Source organism: Macrobrachium nipponense, chromosome 5 (genome assembly GCF_015104395.2).
Source record: "Macrobrachium nipponense isolate FS-2020 chromosome 5, ASM1510439v2, whole genome shotgun sequence".
NCBI classification, from domain to species: Eukaryota; Metazoa; Arthropoda; class Malacostraca; order Decapoda; family Palaemonidae; genus Macrobrachium; species Macrobrachium nipponense.
The window spans coordinates 29,259,399-29,273,188 of NC_061107.1; the positions used below are offsets into that span (position 1 = coordinate 29,259,399).

The following is a 13,790-nucleotide window of genomic DNA, read 5'->3' on the forward strand; positions in this document are numbered from 1 at the left end:
GCTCTAGTTAACTATTCACAAAAAAACTTTGGTAGAAATGTTGGTAAATTATGAAAAAGAGTCATTCAATTATTGTTTTACTGATGAAATCAAACTAAAAAACCCGAACTTAACAATAGTTAACTCTAGCTAAAATTATTTGGTTCAAAAAGGTCATAAATAAAATTGTTTGGCTTTCATATACCAAGAATAAGCTGGCCAAGTTAATTCGATCAACATTTGGTATCTAAACTGGAATTCAAAATGAATGCAACAAGAGTATATATAACACTACAGTACATATAGCAGTATATTAAATCACTCTATATAAAATAAACCTTTCATCTCATACTCTACTCACAAGCAGTAAAAGTGTACAGCAGAAATATTTTTGAAAAATATTAACATGGCCATTAACAGTCATAAAAGATATCCCAGCTTTTCATCTTCAAATTTTTCAATATAATAAAGTACTTAAAAGATAAAGCAGACTGCCACCAATAATCAAAACTCTCTTTAGTCTTTTCATCAAAACTACTTTTCAGTGGTGGCAAACATTTGCCTAAATATGAATATGGTATTGTATCTATACAAAAATACTCCTACTTTAACACTGAAAATACAACTACAGTGGTACCTTGAGATACGAGCGTCCTGTGATACGAAAGTGCTTTGAGACCCGAGGTGGAATTCGGTCCAAATTTTGCCTTGAGACCCGAGCTGTGTCCCGAGATCCGAGTTGGTTCGGGGATGCCACCGCTAGTTGGCGTTCGCGGGCAGCATCAGCTGGGAGCATCCACGAGCTCACTCGCACGTGTGGCCGACAGATTTAAGTTGTGTTTGTGAGCTGTACTCGTGTTTTCGCTGTTTTTTCACGAATTAGTGAACTTTTTTACCTACCATCATGGGCCAAATAAAGTACGTGCAAAGGAGAGTGGCGAAAAGAAGAAGAGAATGCTGCCGATAGAGGTAAAGTGAGAAATTAAAGACATGTTAGCAATGTGGGAAACACTTTCGAGTTTCATTGAACAGAAACATCCAGAAAAAGTTCGACTAGTCGTGCTTCAGCGTTATTTAATGACACTTGTTTGACTCATTTCCGGAACATTCTAAAGGGAGGCAGAAGCAAAGCTCTTTGGATAAATTTTCGTTAAAGAGAAGCGCAAATGAAAGTGCCGAAAGTGATTCTAAAAGGCAGAAAACAAGTGCTGATTAAACTTACGTATCGCTTAGGTTAAGTTTTAAGTTTAAAGTGCATTTAGTATTTTTTCAAATTTAAGTTAAGGAAAGTGCAAATTTTTATTAAAGTTAAGGAAATGCAGTTTTAGTTTACATTTTAATGTTATCATTTTGTGTTCGAAAAAATGCTGTTTACGTAACGGGACTAGCCCCTCCCTGCTCCCTCCTCCTCCTCCTCCTCCGCCACTCGACTCCGTTAGCCAGCCGCACTCGCCTGTCAGCAAGGTAAGATTACGTGTTCTTAACTTTTTGTTGTGTTACGTAACTTTGTTATTCATTGATAAATTTTAGTTTTAGTTTACATTTTAATGTTCATTTTTCATTTTCTGTTAGGAAAATTCCTGTTTACGTAACGGGACTAATGTAGCCGTCCACCCCTCCCCCTCCGTCACTCGCCTCCCTTAGCCGCCCGCACGCGACTGTCACCAAGGTTAGATTAAATTAACTTTTTCTTTCTTTATTTTACTTTAATTCTATTCATTACTAAAATATATTACTGTATAATTTTTTTGTACTATATTTCTACATTTATATGTGTGTTTTCTTCATTATTTACGATGGTTTGGGGGTATATTTCATAGGTCTGGAACGGATTAAATACATTTCAGTTAATTTTAATGGGAAAAATGATTTGAGATACGAGTTTTTCGAGTTCCGAGCCCGGTTCCGGAACGAATTAATCTCGTATCTCAAGGTACCACTGTATATGAAAAGAATTGCGTATTAGGAACTGAACATAAAAGATGGTAGGTAACTATATAACGTGGGTGAAATATGTATATACAAATGCCTTGAGAAGAAAACTGCAACCTGCAAAATGAGAATTTTTATAAAAATGAATCATTTGGATAGGTACTTGCCTCCTGTTTAAACTTAGCTTACATCTTTGCACTGTCAAGTGTGATCAGTATTCAAAATAAACAAAAGAAAAATGCTTGACAGACCCAGATGGACTATCTATAATGACAGGTTTCCCACTGGGTGGTGTCAGAATGTTTACATTCTTGTCCGAATTCTTCCTTACCACCCACTAAGATGTGAAGTGGTTTCCACTTCAACAGTAAGTATCTTATAATCAACTTTGTTATAAGAATTCTCATTATTTGGTAATATTCATCCCAAATAATCTTACCTATTGTACCTATTGTGAAAGTTAGCTGACTACCACATTGAATGGGGATGGTAAGTTAGAGCAGCCAGAGAAACATCCACTTTGCCCAGCAAACTAAAAGCTTTATTAAGGTGGGGAGAGAGAGAGAGAGAGAGAGAGAGAGAGAGAGAGAGAGAGAGAGAGGAGAGAGAGAGAGAGAGACTTGGGTGATCCTTCCTGGTAAGTACTGCTGCCAGACAGTTGATCCACAACAGGAGGTGGTTCTCGTAATGAAAGTTGTTGGAGGATCCTTACAGGAAAAAAGGACTCACATCTATACAGTACTGACTCTTGTGCCAGAGTTAAAAGCCCACAATGGATACAGTCAAAACTAAAGACATTGCCCTCCAAATATGAAGGAAAAATGCCTATCCACCAATGTGTACCTTCATGCTTTCTAGACTATGGGAGAGAATGGAAAATCACTTGTAGTTGATTTCAGGAGAAAATCGTCCTTTTGATGGATGGTAACCGAGGACTTCAACCAATTTTGAATGAATTTTGGAATTTTTTTTGTCTAATAAATAATACAAGGCAAAAATTGAGTGACACCTCCAACGAGCAGTGTTAGCAATCTTCTCTATTGAAAAGTTTTTAAAGTTAATAAAACACACACTTACAGAACAGACATTATGAGGTTTACTTTAAAAAATGGCAAAAGATAAGGATTCAACCATGTGTGAGCTGACTAACTTATGCAGCATAAAAAAAATAACATAGCACAAAATAAATTCTTAATTTCCTCTTAAAGGTTTAAGTATCGAGGTTATCCTTGGACCTCTAACTGAACATAGCAGAGCTTCTTCATTGCCTACAAAAGTAGTTGAATTTGGCACCATCACGAATCTGGTAAGGGCATTTGCTTTGATGTTTATTTTAGCCCTAAACTATGAGATATAAGAAAAAAACTCCCCCTTGAACAAAGCGCACATAAAAAAAGGCTTGGAACTTACTAATACGCTTTGCCATAAGAAGAGCTAAAAGAAAGTGTCTTCAAAGCTGAGTTCTTGAGGGTAGTTTTATCCAAAGGCTCAAACTGAGCTAATGTCAAAAACTTAATGACTACAACTGCCAATGCCTGAGGATCCTGGCATGGAGAGCAATAAACTTGGAGTTTTGCAGTTTGGGCCCATCACAAACAGATCAATGTTCAGGGCTCCCTAAAGGTTCCACAACTTTTGACAAACTTGCAAATGAAGAGACCATTCTGAAGGGAAGAATATGGCCTTTCCTGCCAAAGTTGGTCTGTGATAACACTTCTCCCTGATGAATGTAGTAGGAGAATAATGTTCCTGGACTTGGACCAAAGAAGTAGATTCTCTGCTAGCCTGAACAAATCTCTCAAGTTTGTGTCCCCTTATGTAAGAGAGGTTAAATTGTCAAAAATGCAATCATGCTGTTTCTGACTAGATGTTCCAATTGGCATAAGACCATTCCAAACTGCTAAGCTTTAGGTTTATGTGCATTTGCTCTCCTCTACATTCTAACATCCACAACATTTTTAATGTTCCCCAGAATGGCTCCCCAACCTTACCTCAAGGCATCGAGGACAATGAGAGGTCTGGGCTCTTGAGGTCTAGAGGTAGACTCCTTAGCAGTCGTGACTGATCTCTCCACCAAAGAAGAAAAGCCAAAAGATCCGAGGGAACTACCACTTTTTTTTGTGTCCAGAAGACATGACTTTTCCTGAGAATTCTTGAGGTAAAATTGAATTGGTTTCATTCTTAGATGAGTTAAGCTGACTAACTTCTCAAGAAGCCATATGACCCATAAAAGACAAAAGGACACCCATTTCCTGGCTGGAGGCTTTTCTAAAGGTCAAAGTTCCAAGCAGTGAGAGAAAATTCATCTTGAAGCCTAGGGGGGAGAGAGTTTATCTTGATCCCCAGACAAACAACTGACTGAGTCAGAGCAGCACAGACTTGTTGACACTGGTCAGTGTGTCCAATACAAATGAATACCTGTGGTCACCATGCTTAGGCCAAAACCCAGTTTCAACTAGAAGAACTTCCCTTCCAAGACAAAGCATGAATACTTCCTTGAATAGAGTGGATCAATACAAAGAAGTATGGATTCTGGATATTGACATAATTCATCTAGTTGCCCATTCGGATGAGCACCAGCAACAAATTGGATGGTTCTATTGAAAAGTTAGTCAGACAATGTAGTTTGGAGGACTGAAATGTCCTCGAGGCCTTGGAAACAATAAAAGGCCACTGTAAAACCCATAACTTGTCATAAACTGGCTTTATCACTTCCTGGCATAACAACTTTCTGATCTGCAAACATGGAACTTATCGAAGGATATCAAGGATGCTAAGAAGGGTGGAAGTGAAAAATATATATATATATATATATATATATATATATCATGCATCCCTCCTTGAGAACCTTCCCCTCCTGAAGTTCTGCTCCAAAACTTTGCCAGACACTCCTACTGGAGTTTGAGGGCTTGAAACATCAGTTACAGTTGATTTTGTGATTCTTTTTACTTGGAACATGAACATGAGCTTTAATCACTTGGAGGGGCTTACAGGAAGTGGAAGAACTGGAAGAAGGTTTAGGTTGATTTTTCATACAAAAACCTTGAAGACAAACACAGGACACCTGAAGGAAGACTACAAAAATTGTGCTAAGAACTCCATACTCTCCTGATTTGGGATATCTTCAGAGATGGCCCTAAATACTTTGAGGTTAAGATGATGATGAAATGCATCAAAAAACAGCTACAGAAACCACCCCTGAGTTGGTAAAAACTGAGACATCTCCCAAAGTGTCAGAAATAACTCTACCAATGTAAGGTAAATAACACTCCAATGCCTCATCCAGAGCCACTGCCCCTTGAACGTTTTTTTTTTTTTTTTTTTTTTTTTTTTTTTTTGGTTTTTTTTTTTTTTTTTTTTTTTTTTTTTTTTTTTTTTTTTTTTTTTTAACTTTTGGGTTGGTAATAAATGAGCAGTGTTGCTAACAGCAAGTTTCCTTCACAAAAGAAAGCACCAAAGTCAACAATAAAGACTTCAAAAGCACTTCCACCCCTTCACTTTTAGGCCAAAGAACCTTACAGTTCAAAGCTCTTCAATTTGCATCAAGCAACTGGAAAAACTCATGTCTTATATGGAAGGATGATGATCTGGCACGATACCTGTCACAATTCTACACCAGCTTCATAAAACTGAAGAGTGAAGCAGTTGCATTCTGAGAACCTGCTTTTAATGGTAAAACTGGAGACTGCCTCAAAATGCACCTTAACAGAATCACATAACTTCTACTTCTACTTGCTTGAACACTAGGTGAAATACAAGCCAACAAAAGAGCACCGATCAGTGGAGAATCCTCTGAATTGAGGTCAAAATCTGTCCTGTCTAAAGATGTGCAGACTGGGACAGTGAGATGGGAGGCATCTCAGATGGTAACAGACCTCATAATGCCAGCAATGATTCACAGTAAGTGACTGGGACATTCCAAAAACAGCTGGGCGGGAGCAGGTAACTCCTAAGACAAGTTGACTGGTTGGGAGAGACACTGTTGGACAGAAGGCAGTTTTCTCGCATTACATCACCAGGGCCGTGGTAGAAAAATCCCTGCCTCATGCTTCAAGCCTTCAACAACAAATCCAAGAGGCGAAAGTTTCGACTCTATGGACTGCCTTGCTACAATGACAGTAGAAGCCATTTGCACAGTACAAAAAGCAGTGGAAATGAAAGGCCACCAGTACAAATAGGTTACAATGCAATCAAAAGGTGAGGAATAAGAGGCAGAGGGGAAGGGAGGGTGAGTGAGAGGGATGGAGATCTCATCAGATATGGAGGAAATAAATGATTGAACAACCTAAGTATTGACGCATGGTACAAATAACTACTCAAGTAATTAGAATACCATACTTATAATGCCTAGATAATGCTAATGAGGGTCAGTTGACATGGAGCCCTTAACTCTTTCAGAAAATAAGTCAATTTCAAGACAGAAGACCAATTAATAGAGACTGCAAAGTAGAGACAGGTGAGAGAGAGAGACTGCAAAGGGCACAGACCTCTGTTCCAAGGCAAGCCTTGGTTCCTTGGAAGAGGAAAAGACTTACTGTTGCAGGGCAGTTCAGAAGGCAGACTACAAACTGACAAAGGTTCTGACACCTCTCATGGGAAGGAAAGCAAAAAACGGTTGATTGACTTAGGGGGAAATCATGATCCTTACCCATAGTAAATTCAGATGAATGCCCTACAAACTACAGAAGTAAACTCATATCTTCCTGACATTTACCTATCCATTTCTGGTGAACCACAAAGTCTACATGAGAAGGAGCTGGAGTAGTGTGAGAAGCATCACCAGAAGAAGGGAGAGAGTAGGCTTTTGGCCAAACCTTACTAATTGTCTACACAATCTATAGATCTTCCATAGCTTCCATACTTCACAAAATTATTCATGTTCTCATCAGACCAATCTTTGCTTGCTTCACAGTGAGAGAAAGGAGAAGAAAAATCACAGTCATGACCCCTACAGATTACATACTGTACAACCAACATGCTCAACTGAACACATTTGGTTTACACAACTCATTTCTGCAGAGCCTTAACACTTCTACCTCTGCTTGCTGTAGACAACAAAATGCAAGCAGAAAAAGAAACACAATATATCGCACAGAAATTCCAAGGAAATAATAATCAAAATTAGTACAGCCAATTCATACAGCACACATGGCAGGAAGAATTTTGACATGAATGTAAACATTCCATCACCACCTAATGGAAAACAGGTGATGTAGACAGTCCATCTGGGTCAACAGTTTTTTTTTTTTTTATTTCCAATCATACTTTACAGCACAAAGATGTAAGCTAACTTTAACAGTAGGTAAGAATCATCCCAATTAATACTAAATGGACTCGAGAGATTTCTATATTCACTACCAGTCAGAGAAAGACCACAGATATGGAAAAATATATAAAATCTATGCTTACAATAAATACAGCCAGCTATTTTGTTTTTATCATTCAAATCCATGCAGCCATGATAGACACATCTAAGAACAGAAGACTTTTACTAATTGAACCCATCTATTCACTAAAACCAAATGTGTATGTTTCATATCCATTTTAAGCCATCTTAAAAACCAATAAAACTACATACAAATATCCATTCCAGTATTATCCAATTCATCTTATTTGTATGATGATAGATAAAATTAGAAAGCTTTGCACTTAAAATGGCTTTAAATCAAGTTCTTGTTCTGTATGTTTCTCGATATGGTATTATAATTGATGCATCAAATATTTATCATCATTCATACAACATTTGTGGTAAATCTGAATACCATACTTCCCTTATAATACGATATCAGGTCGATTTCAACAAAAGCACTATGAAAACTGATCTTGTCCCAGATATCCAAATTATATAAGGAATTTTAACATGCTGGTCTGTTTCAACAGCTACCAAACTGGACCAGTTTAACTATATTCAGTAATTTAGCTTAACTTAGTAATACAAAACAAATACTTATGACAGAGGTCTCATGGAAACTTTGGCAAATGCATTATACAGTAGGTAATCCTGAATACACCACATGATGTGGTTACTTAAATTTAACAGCACCTAATTTGACTATTAAAATCAGCAAACTCATGAAGTTCTATCTCATTCTTTTTAACTTGGATGAGTATATTCTTCAGTGGGTGGGGTTTTAAAAAAAAAAATGCAAAAAAATATAATTTTTTATGCATTCTTATGAAATATCAAGTGCTTTCCAGTATCCACCACTACCATTCCATGTAATATATTCTGATTTGACATTACACTCACCTCCTCCTCTACAACTTTATATTCATATACTCATCTTAATTTCCCAACTGTTAACTGGCACTGACTAGAATAAAAAAAAATGTCTCTCATTAACAAGAATTTTGTTGCAGAGGTTTTTTATTCACATAATTATTTTAATGTTTTCAGTAGCTTATCAATTACATACTAGCAAGGGAATATACTTTACAGAAAACAATTAGGAGAATTTGATCACATTTAAGAACACTCCCCTGATAAGTTCAGCTCAAACTCAAATATGTACAGTGTAGATTCAATAACTTGAAACTCACAAAACACAACAACTTTTACTCATTTTATGTTTTACGTAACCTGATAAAAATCATTCAGGGCAGCATGAGCCAGATACCAAATGGCTCCAAAATCAGTGTAAATGATGCTTTTGAAATGGTCTTCATCCAAAGAATTAACGGAAACCCTATGCTATCTCTCCCAATTGAAGCCAGACTCATGATAAATAACAGTTTAAACAAAAATATGGGAAACTCAGTTGTTTACATATTTTTTCTGTCCTTTTTAATGATTGAGTACGTATAATAATTTGTCAGTTTGAATTCATTAAGTAAAACGTGTAAGATACTGAAACTGCCCATTTCTTCTACTCACCCACAAACAAAGCCAACATTCTTTAATGTAAATTTAGCCGCCTTATCAATAAAGTCAAAACATACAGGAAATATGAAATTTTTTCTCAACTTCTACTCACAGTAATGAAGTACAGGTATTAAAAGATTTTTACCCTTCATACTAAATAATTCTGGAATGTTAAATCCTTTGCCCATCTAAAATCACATCATGCAGCATCTCAGGCTCCTAAGCATCAATAGCAAAATCAACTATATACTTAACAGAAACTGATAGTAAATAATATATAATGCATTTCAAAAGCACAACTTAAATAAAATGACATAATCGGATTAGTTTTGTGATTGCAGTGCATTAAAACCTTCTTCACTAAATTTCTTTGTCAAAACCTTAGAAATAAAAAAAAATCCATTACTCAAGAAGCACTCTAGTTCAAATAAAACTTTGGAAAGTGTAGTACAGGGTCTCAGATAAATGATATCTTCAGGAGTAATTTAAACATAAAAGGGGTAGGATAATGTAAACTAAAAATAGCGTTATACAACCTTTAACCAAACAAATAAGGTTTGGTGCAATCTTTGAATGTGCAATAATACTGTCGCTAGATTCTAAGAACATCATAAATGAAATCTAATCTCTCAAAATAAAATTCACTTAAATATTTTCCTTGATAAAATAAATGTTCACTATTGATTAAACTCATATCATCATCCCTTATTATCACAACAATCATTGGGCTCTTTATGTGTGTTTTCATTAAAAATTTTAGATTCTCATAATACAACTCCCCCCACATAATTTATTGCTTCAATGAGAAATTGTAGAGGGAAAAGATGATGTTGATCAGTTAAACTGGAAAAGAGCTATGGGAAGGGTGATAATAAAGGACAAAGGGTACAGCCAGGGCATAAATGGATGTGAAAAAAACCTTTAGCAATGCCTACAATGCACTGTACAGTTAAATAACTTTGAAACAAGACAGAAAATGTATCAACAAAAATGCCATTCATGATAAATTACACTTACTACTTTGGAATACTACCACTTAAGATCATACCAACACCAAAATATCAACATATATTACAAAGCTCCTTTTACTGTCAGAAGTTTCACATCTCCCAGAAAAATAGAACTGTTTCAAACACCACTCATTCAGCCTAAAACTATGAAATAAATATAGCATTAAAAAGCTTGAGGCACTTTCATTTATGTCTACCTGACTACATTATACTAAAAAGAATATACGACGAATGTATTAGTTATTCATATATGAGAGGCTGAAGTAGTACAATAAATCGAGCACTTCATGGGTTTGACTGAGACAATGAAGAACTGCCGAAGGTATTTAATCTTCTAGTTTGAGTAAGTGGTGGAGTGAACTTCTTCGTAAGAATTTTAGCACATACAGTGGAAGGCATGATACAAGGGTTATCACGACTACTTTCCAAAAGAGTCCTTTGATTTTATGAAGTCCCAATCTGAAAAAACAAGCATTATGGCATTTAATGTTGAAAATAAAAAATATTTCAACCACTTTCTTAATTAAAATATAAATCTAAGAAATCCCTTATGAAAACTGAAAATGTGCAGTAACAAATGATACTTTTATAATGGAAACACTAAAAGTGAAAAAATTGATGTGTATAAATACTGTTAACTAAGTACTTTTAGTGATTTAGTATTACTGCTATCCAAAAAAAACTGAAGGTGAAAATTAAATACGATACCTATATGTAATGTTATCAACAATCAGTATTTTTTCTTAAAATCAATACTGTTTTTGAATTGTTATTTTTGTTTTGATGGGTATTGTACTTTGGAAATATGAACAACACATATTTTTTTACAATAATCAGATGGCAACTCTTCAATTAAAACAAATGAGCTATGTTTTCCAATAACAACGATATCTTCTTGAAGTACCTTAAAATTTTTTAAAAATCTTAATTGCTTACCGAAATAGTGCATAAAAATGATTGACAAAGCGTAGAACCCAAGAGAGAGGAAATGAGCTACTATCATCAAAGGATGCCACGTTCGTACAGTTAGGCCCACCATGAGAAGTTCTGTTAAAATCAGTGAAGTGAAGCTGATGCTTACAACATGAATGAGCTCATCTTCAAAAAGCAACATAGCTCCATACATAAGAACTCCACCTGAAAACAAATAATTGGACCTTTTCAATTGAATACATAGAGAAAACTGAATATGGCCACCTCATAATTTATTCATACCAAACAAAAGCAGGCTATGGATGAAATCTCTTATACTTAATGATAAACTTCTGTATGTTTGAATACAACCTATGTTCATCTTTGTTACTATTATGATCTAATGTAGTTCAGCATAATAAAGTATACTTTACCTTGATATATACTTATTAACACCATATGAAAAAATGTTTTATAAGAGAGTGATCTTCCTTTCGTGAGATCCTTATATAGCTCAGGATATGTAAGAGCAATATTTGGAGAAACATCACGGTCCAAGACAAGAGAAAATACCGGGAAGTTTGTGTAGAATGTCGCGTACCTAAGTGGTAAAACAAAGCATATTATTATCACTTTTAAAAGTTGCATAAATGAGGCACTTTAAAGAAAAGCCTACGCTTTTATATTTTATACCAACCTAATACTTTAATACTTTCTAGTTGCAAATCATTTTACATTATCATAAGAAGGTACACAGAGCTGCCCACAAATAGTGCAAATGCAGACTACTCTAGCCTGTCATACTCAGTTATACTTCCACTCACAAAGACAGTCCTAAAGCTAACTAGCTCCATCAGGGAGTTTATGATTCCAATATGCCTTGCAAAGTATACCGTAGATGAACAACAGATATCAATGCAGGTGGGGCCCAAGGAGATACCACTGTCTTCAGCAGCAGCACTGCTTTCTGTCTTATTTTCATAAATTCTTTTTGGCCCATCAAAAATAATTAAATGTTTACATTGCCCAAATTTTAGCTCTTCATTTAAGACCAAACCTTTAGGAAAAGTCTTCCTACAATCTAGATATGGACTCAGTTGTTTCTTCAACTACAGTTCTTTGTCATAATAATAATTTAACTAATCTGAGGGAGTGGAGGAGGGATTCACAGCAAATAAAGGTCTGCATCAAAACAAACAAAATATAAACTAATTTTCCTTAATTCTGATAAAAAAAAAACCCACTGCTTTGCATTTGCTGTCAAGAAATTTTTTGTATTTTGTAATAAAAATCAGACATTTCCTGAAGGATTACTATATTTTAAAAAATCAATAAGAAATTGAATTTGAATAAAACACGAAACTAATTATTACTTAGATAAAAAAAAGCCTGCTATTTACACATTTAACCTCCTATTATACCAAATTAATCCAATCAAGTTCACCGAGTAATTACAAATATATGTAAATAAAATTATATGTAAAGAAAATTACGTTCACAGTTTAGGTTCCTTGTGATGGCTAGAAAAACTGGGGTTCCTGAATCAAGCTGGTATGAACAAAGGCACTGCATCATCACTGCATTCTAAAGTTTCAAACTTGATCATTTCTTTTGGAAACAATTGTAACTACCATTTTTTATTCAAATACAAAAACAGCATGAAATTCAAGTCATCAATGAAAATTTGGCTTTCGATTAGTTTTCAAGTTTTAGTTTTACTAAAAAAAAATAGTCTCTTAATTAAATTGCCCCTTACATTTTGTCAAAATATCCCATACATGTTCAATAACTTCTTGACAACAACAGTCAAATGTTTGCATGAAATACATGCAGCTGGCACCAGACACAAAAGTACGTATGTCAACCATGAACAGGTCACAGCCACAGATTTCATAACTGGATTTTAATCATTACTGATAATGATAGGATGAGCAAGCACACCCAATATGCAATAAAATTTTTAAATAATTTCTAAAATACATTTAATTTCCCTAAATGTACTCTTCCAATAAAAAATCATAATATAGGTATGAACAAAGGCACTGCATCATCACTGAAACAACAAACCAACCACAGAATAATGATCACATTCCTTTCTAACCAAAGACAGCAGTAGAAAAGCAGATATTACGAACAGCCAATAAACTGGCAATTGCGGTGAAGTGACTTACCAAATATTTGGCAGGTAAGGTAAAAGGTTATTAAGTTGTCAATACAGCCAATGGATTTAATGAAAAAATCAGATGATTTAAGAGATGTCAAATAAATTTTGAATAGGCAGGGGGTACAGAACTCTCAAAAGGAAATAAAAACTACAGTGAGGCAAGTTAGGTGAAAATGAATGCTGCAAATCCTGGAATAACTAGGAAAAACAATGAACATTACAAAGCTGCTGGGAAGACAAAACGTGAACATAAGATGTACAGAAGGTCAGTTATTATGAAGCGGGTACAAAAGGAAGAAAAAGGGAGTTATCATAAAACAGGTTTTGATGTTAGGAAAAAAACCACTTTTTGGTAGCCACTGTGAATCATCAAAAGTTATAGTACTCTCATATGTATAGTACTCTCATATGTATAGTACTCTTATATGTATACTTAAGCATAGTATTAGTACTCTAGGCTATCATGTGCATACCCTTAAAAGGGAATTAAATAAGCTAGATTGATTATACATAAGCTATGTGATAGGCTAGCCTGGGTATAGCTATAGTTTCACATTAATTAGTTACTATTTTTTATATACGTAGTAGACCAAAAACAGTAAATTGAATAAGCTATGAGGTTGTAGACTAATTTGAAGGTTACAAATTACACCTGGTTAATCCCATACCTGTAACAGTGAATTAATTATCACGTTTAGACAATAACCTATACTAGGTGATAACCTAACTAAAATATTTCACATTAGTATGTTACTGTTTTATATAGTAGACCAAATGGGCTATGAGTAGTATTCTAATTTGAAGGCTAAAAATCATACCTGGTTAATCCCTACCTTTAAAGGTAAATTAATTAGTATTCAGGATTAACAATAACCTATACTAACTACAAGTTTTCACATTAGAAAGTTACTGTGTTATATACAGTAGGCCC

At 35.0% G+C, this 13,790-nt stretch overlaps 1 long non-coding RNA gene across 1 annotated transcript; it reads right to left on the reverse strand.

Moving 5' to 3' along the window:
* Positions 1 to 10,144: 10,144 nt before the first annotated feature.
* LOC135215074 (uncharacterized) lies at positions 10,145 to 11,351 on the reverse strand. The gene is made up of 3 exons (XR_010314546.1): positions 11,130 to 11,351; positions 10,720 to 10,920; positions 10,145 to 10,242 (listed from the first exon to the last, which is right to left on the reverse strand). It is a non-coding gene; the product is annotated as an uncharacterized LOC135215074 (long non-coding RNA).
* Positions 11,352 to 13,790: the final 2,439 nt, after the last annotated feature.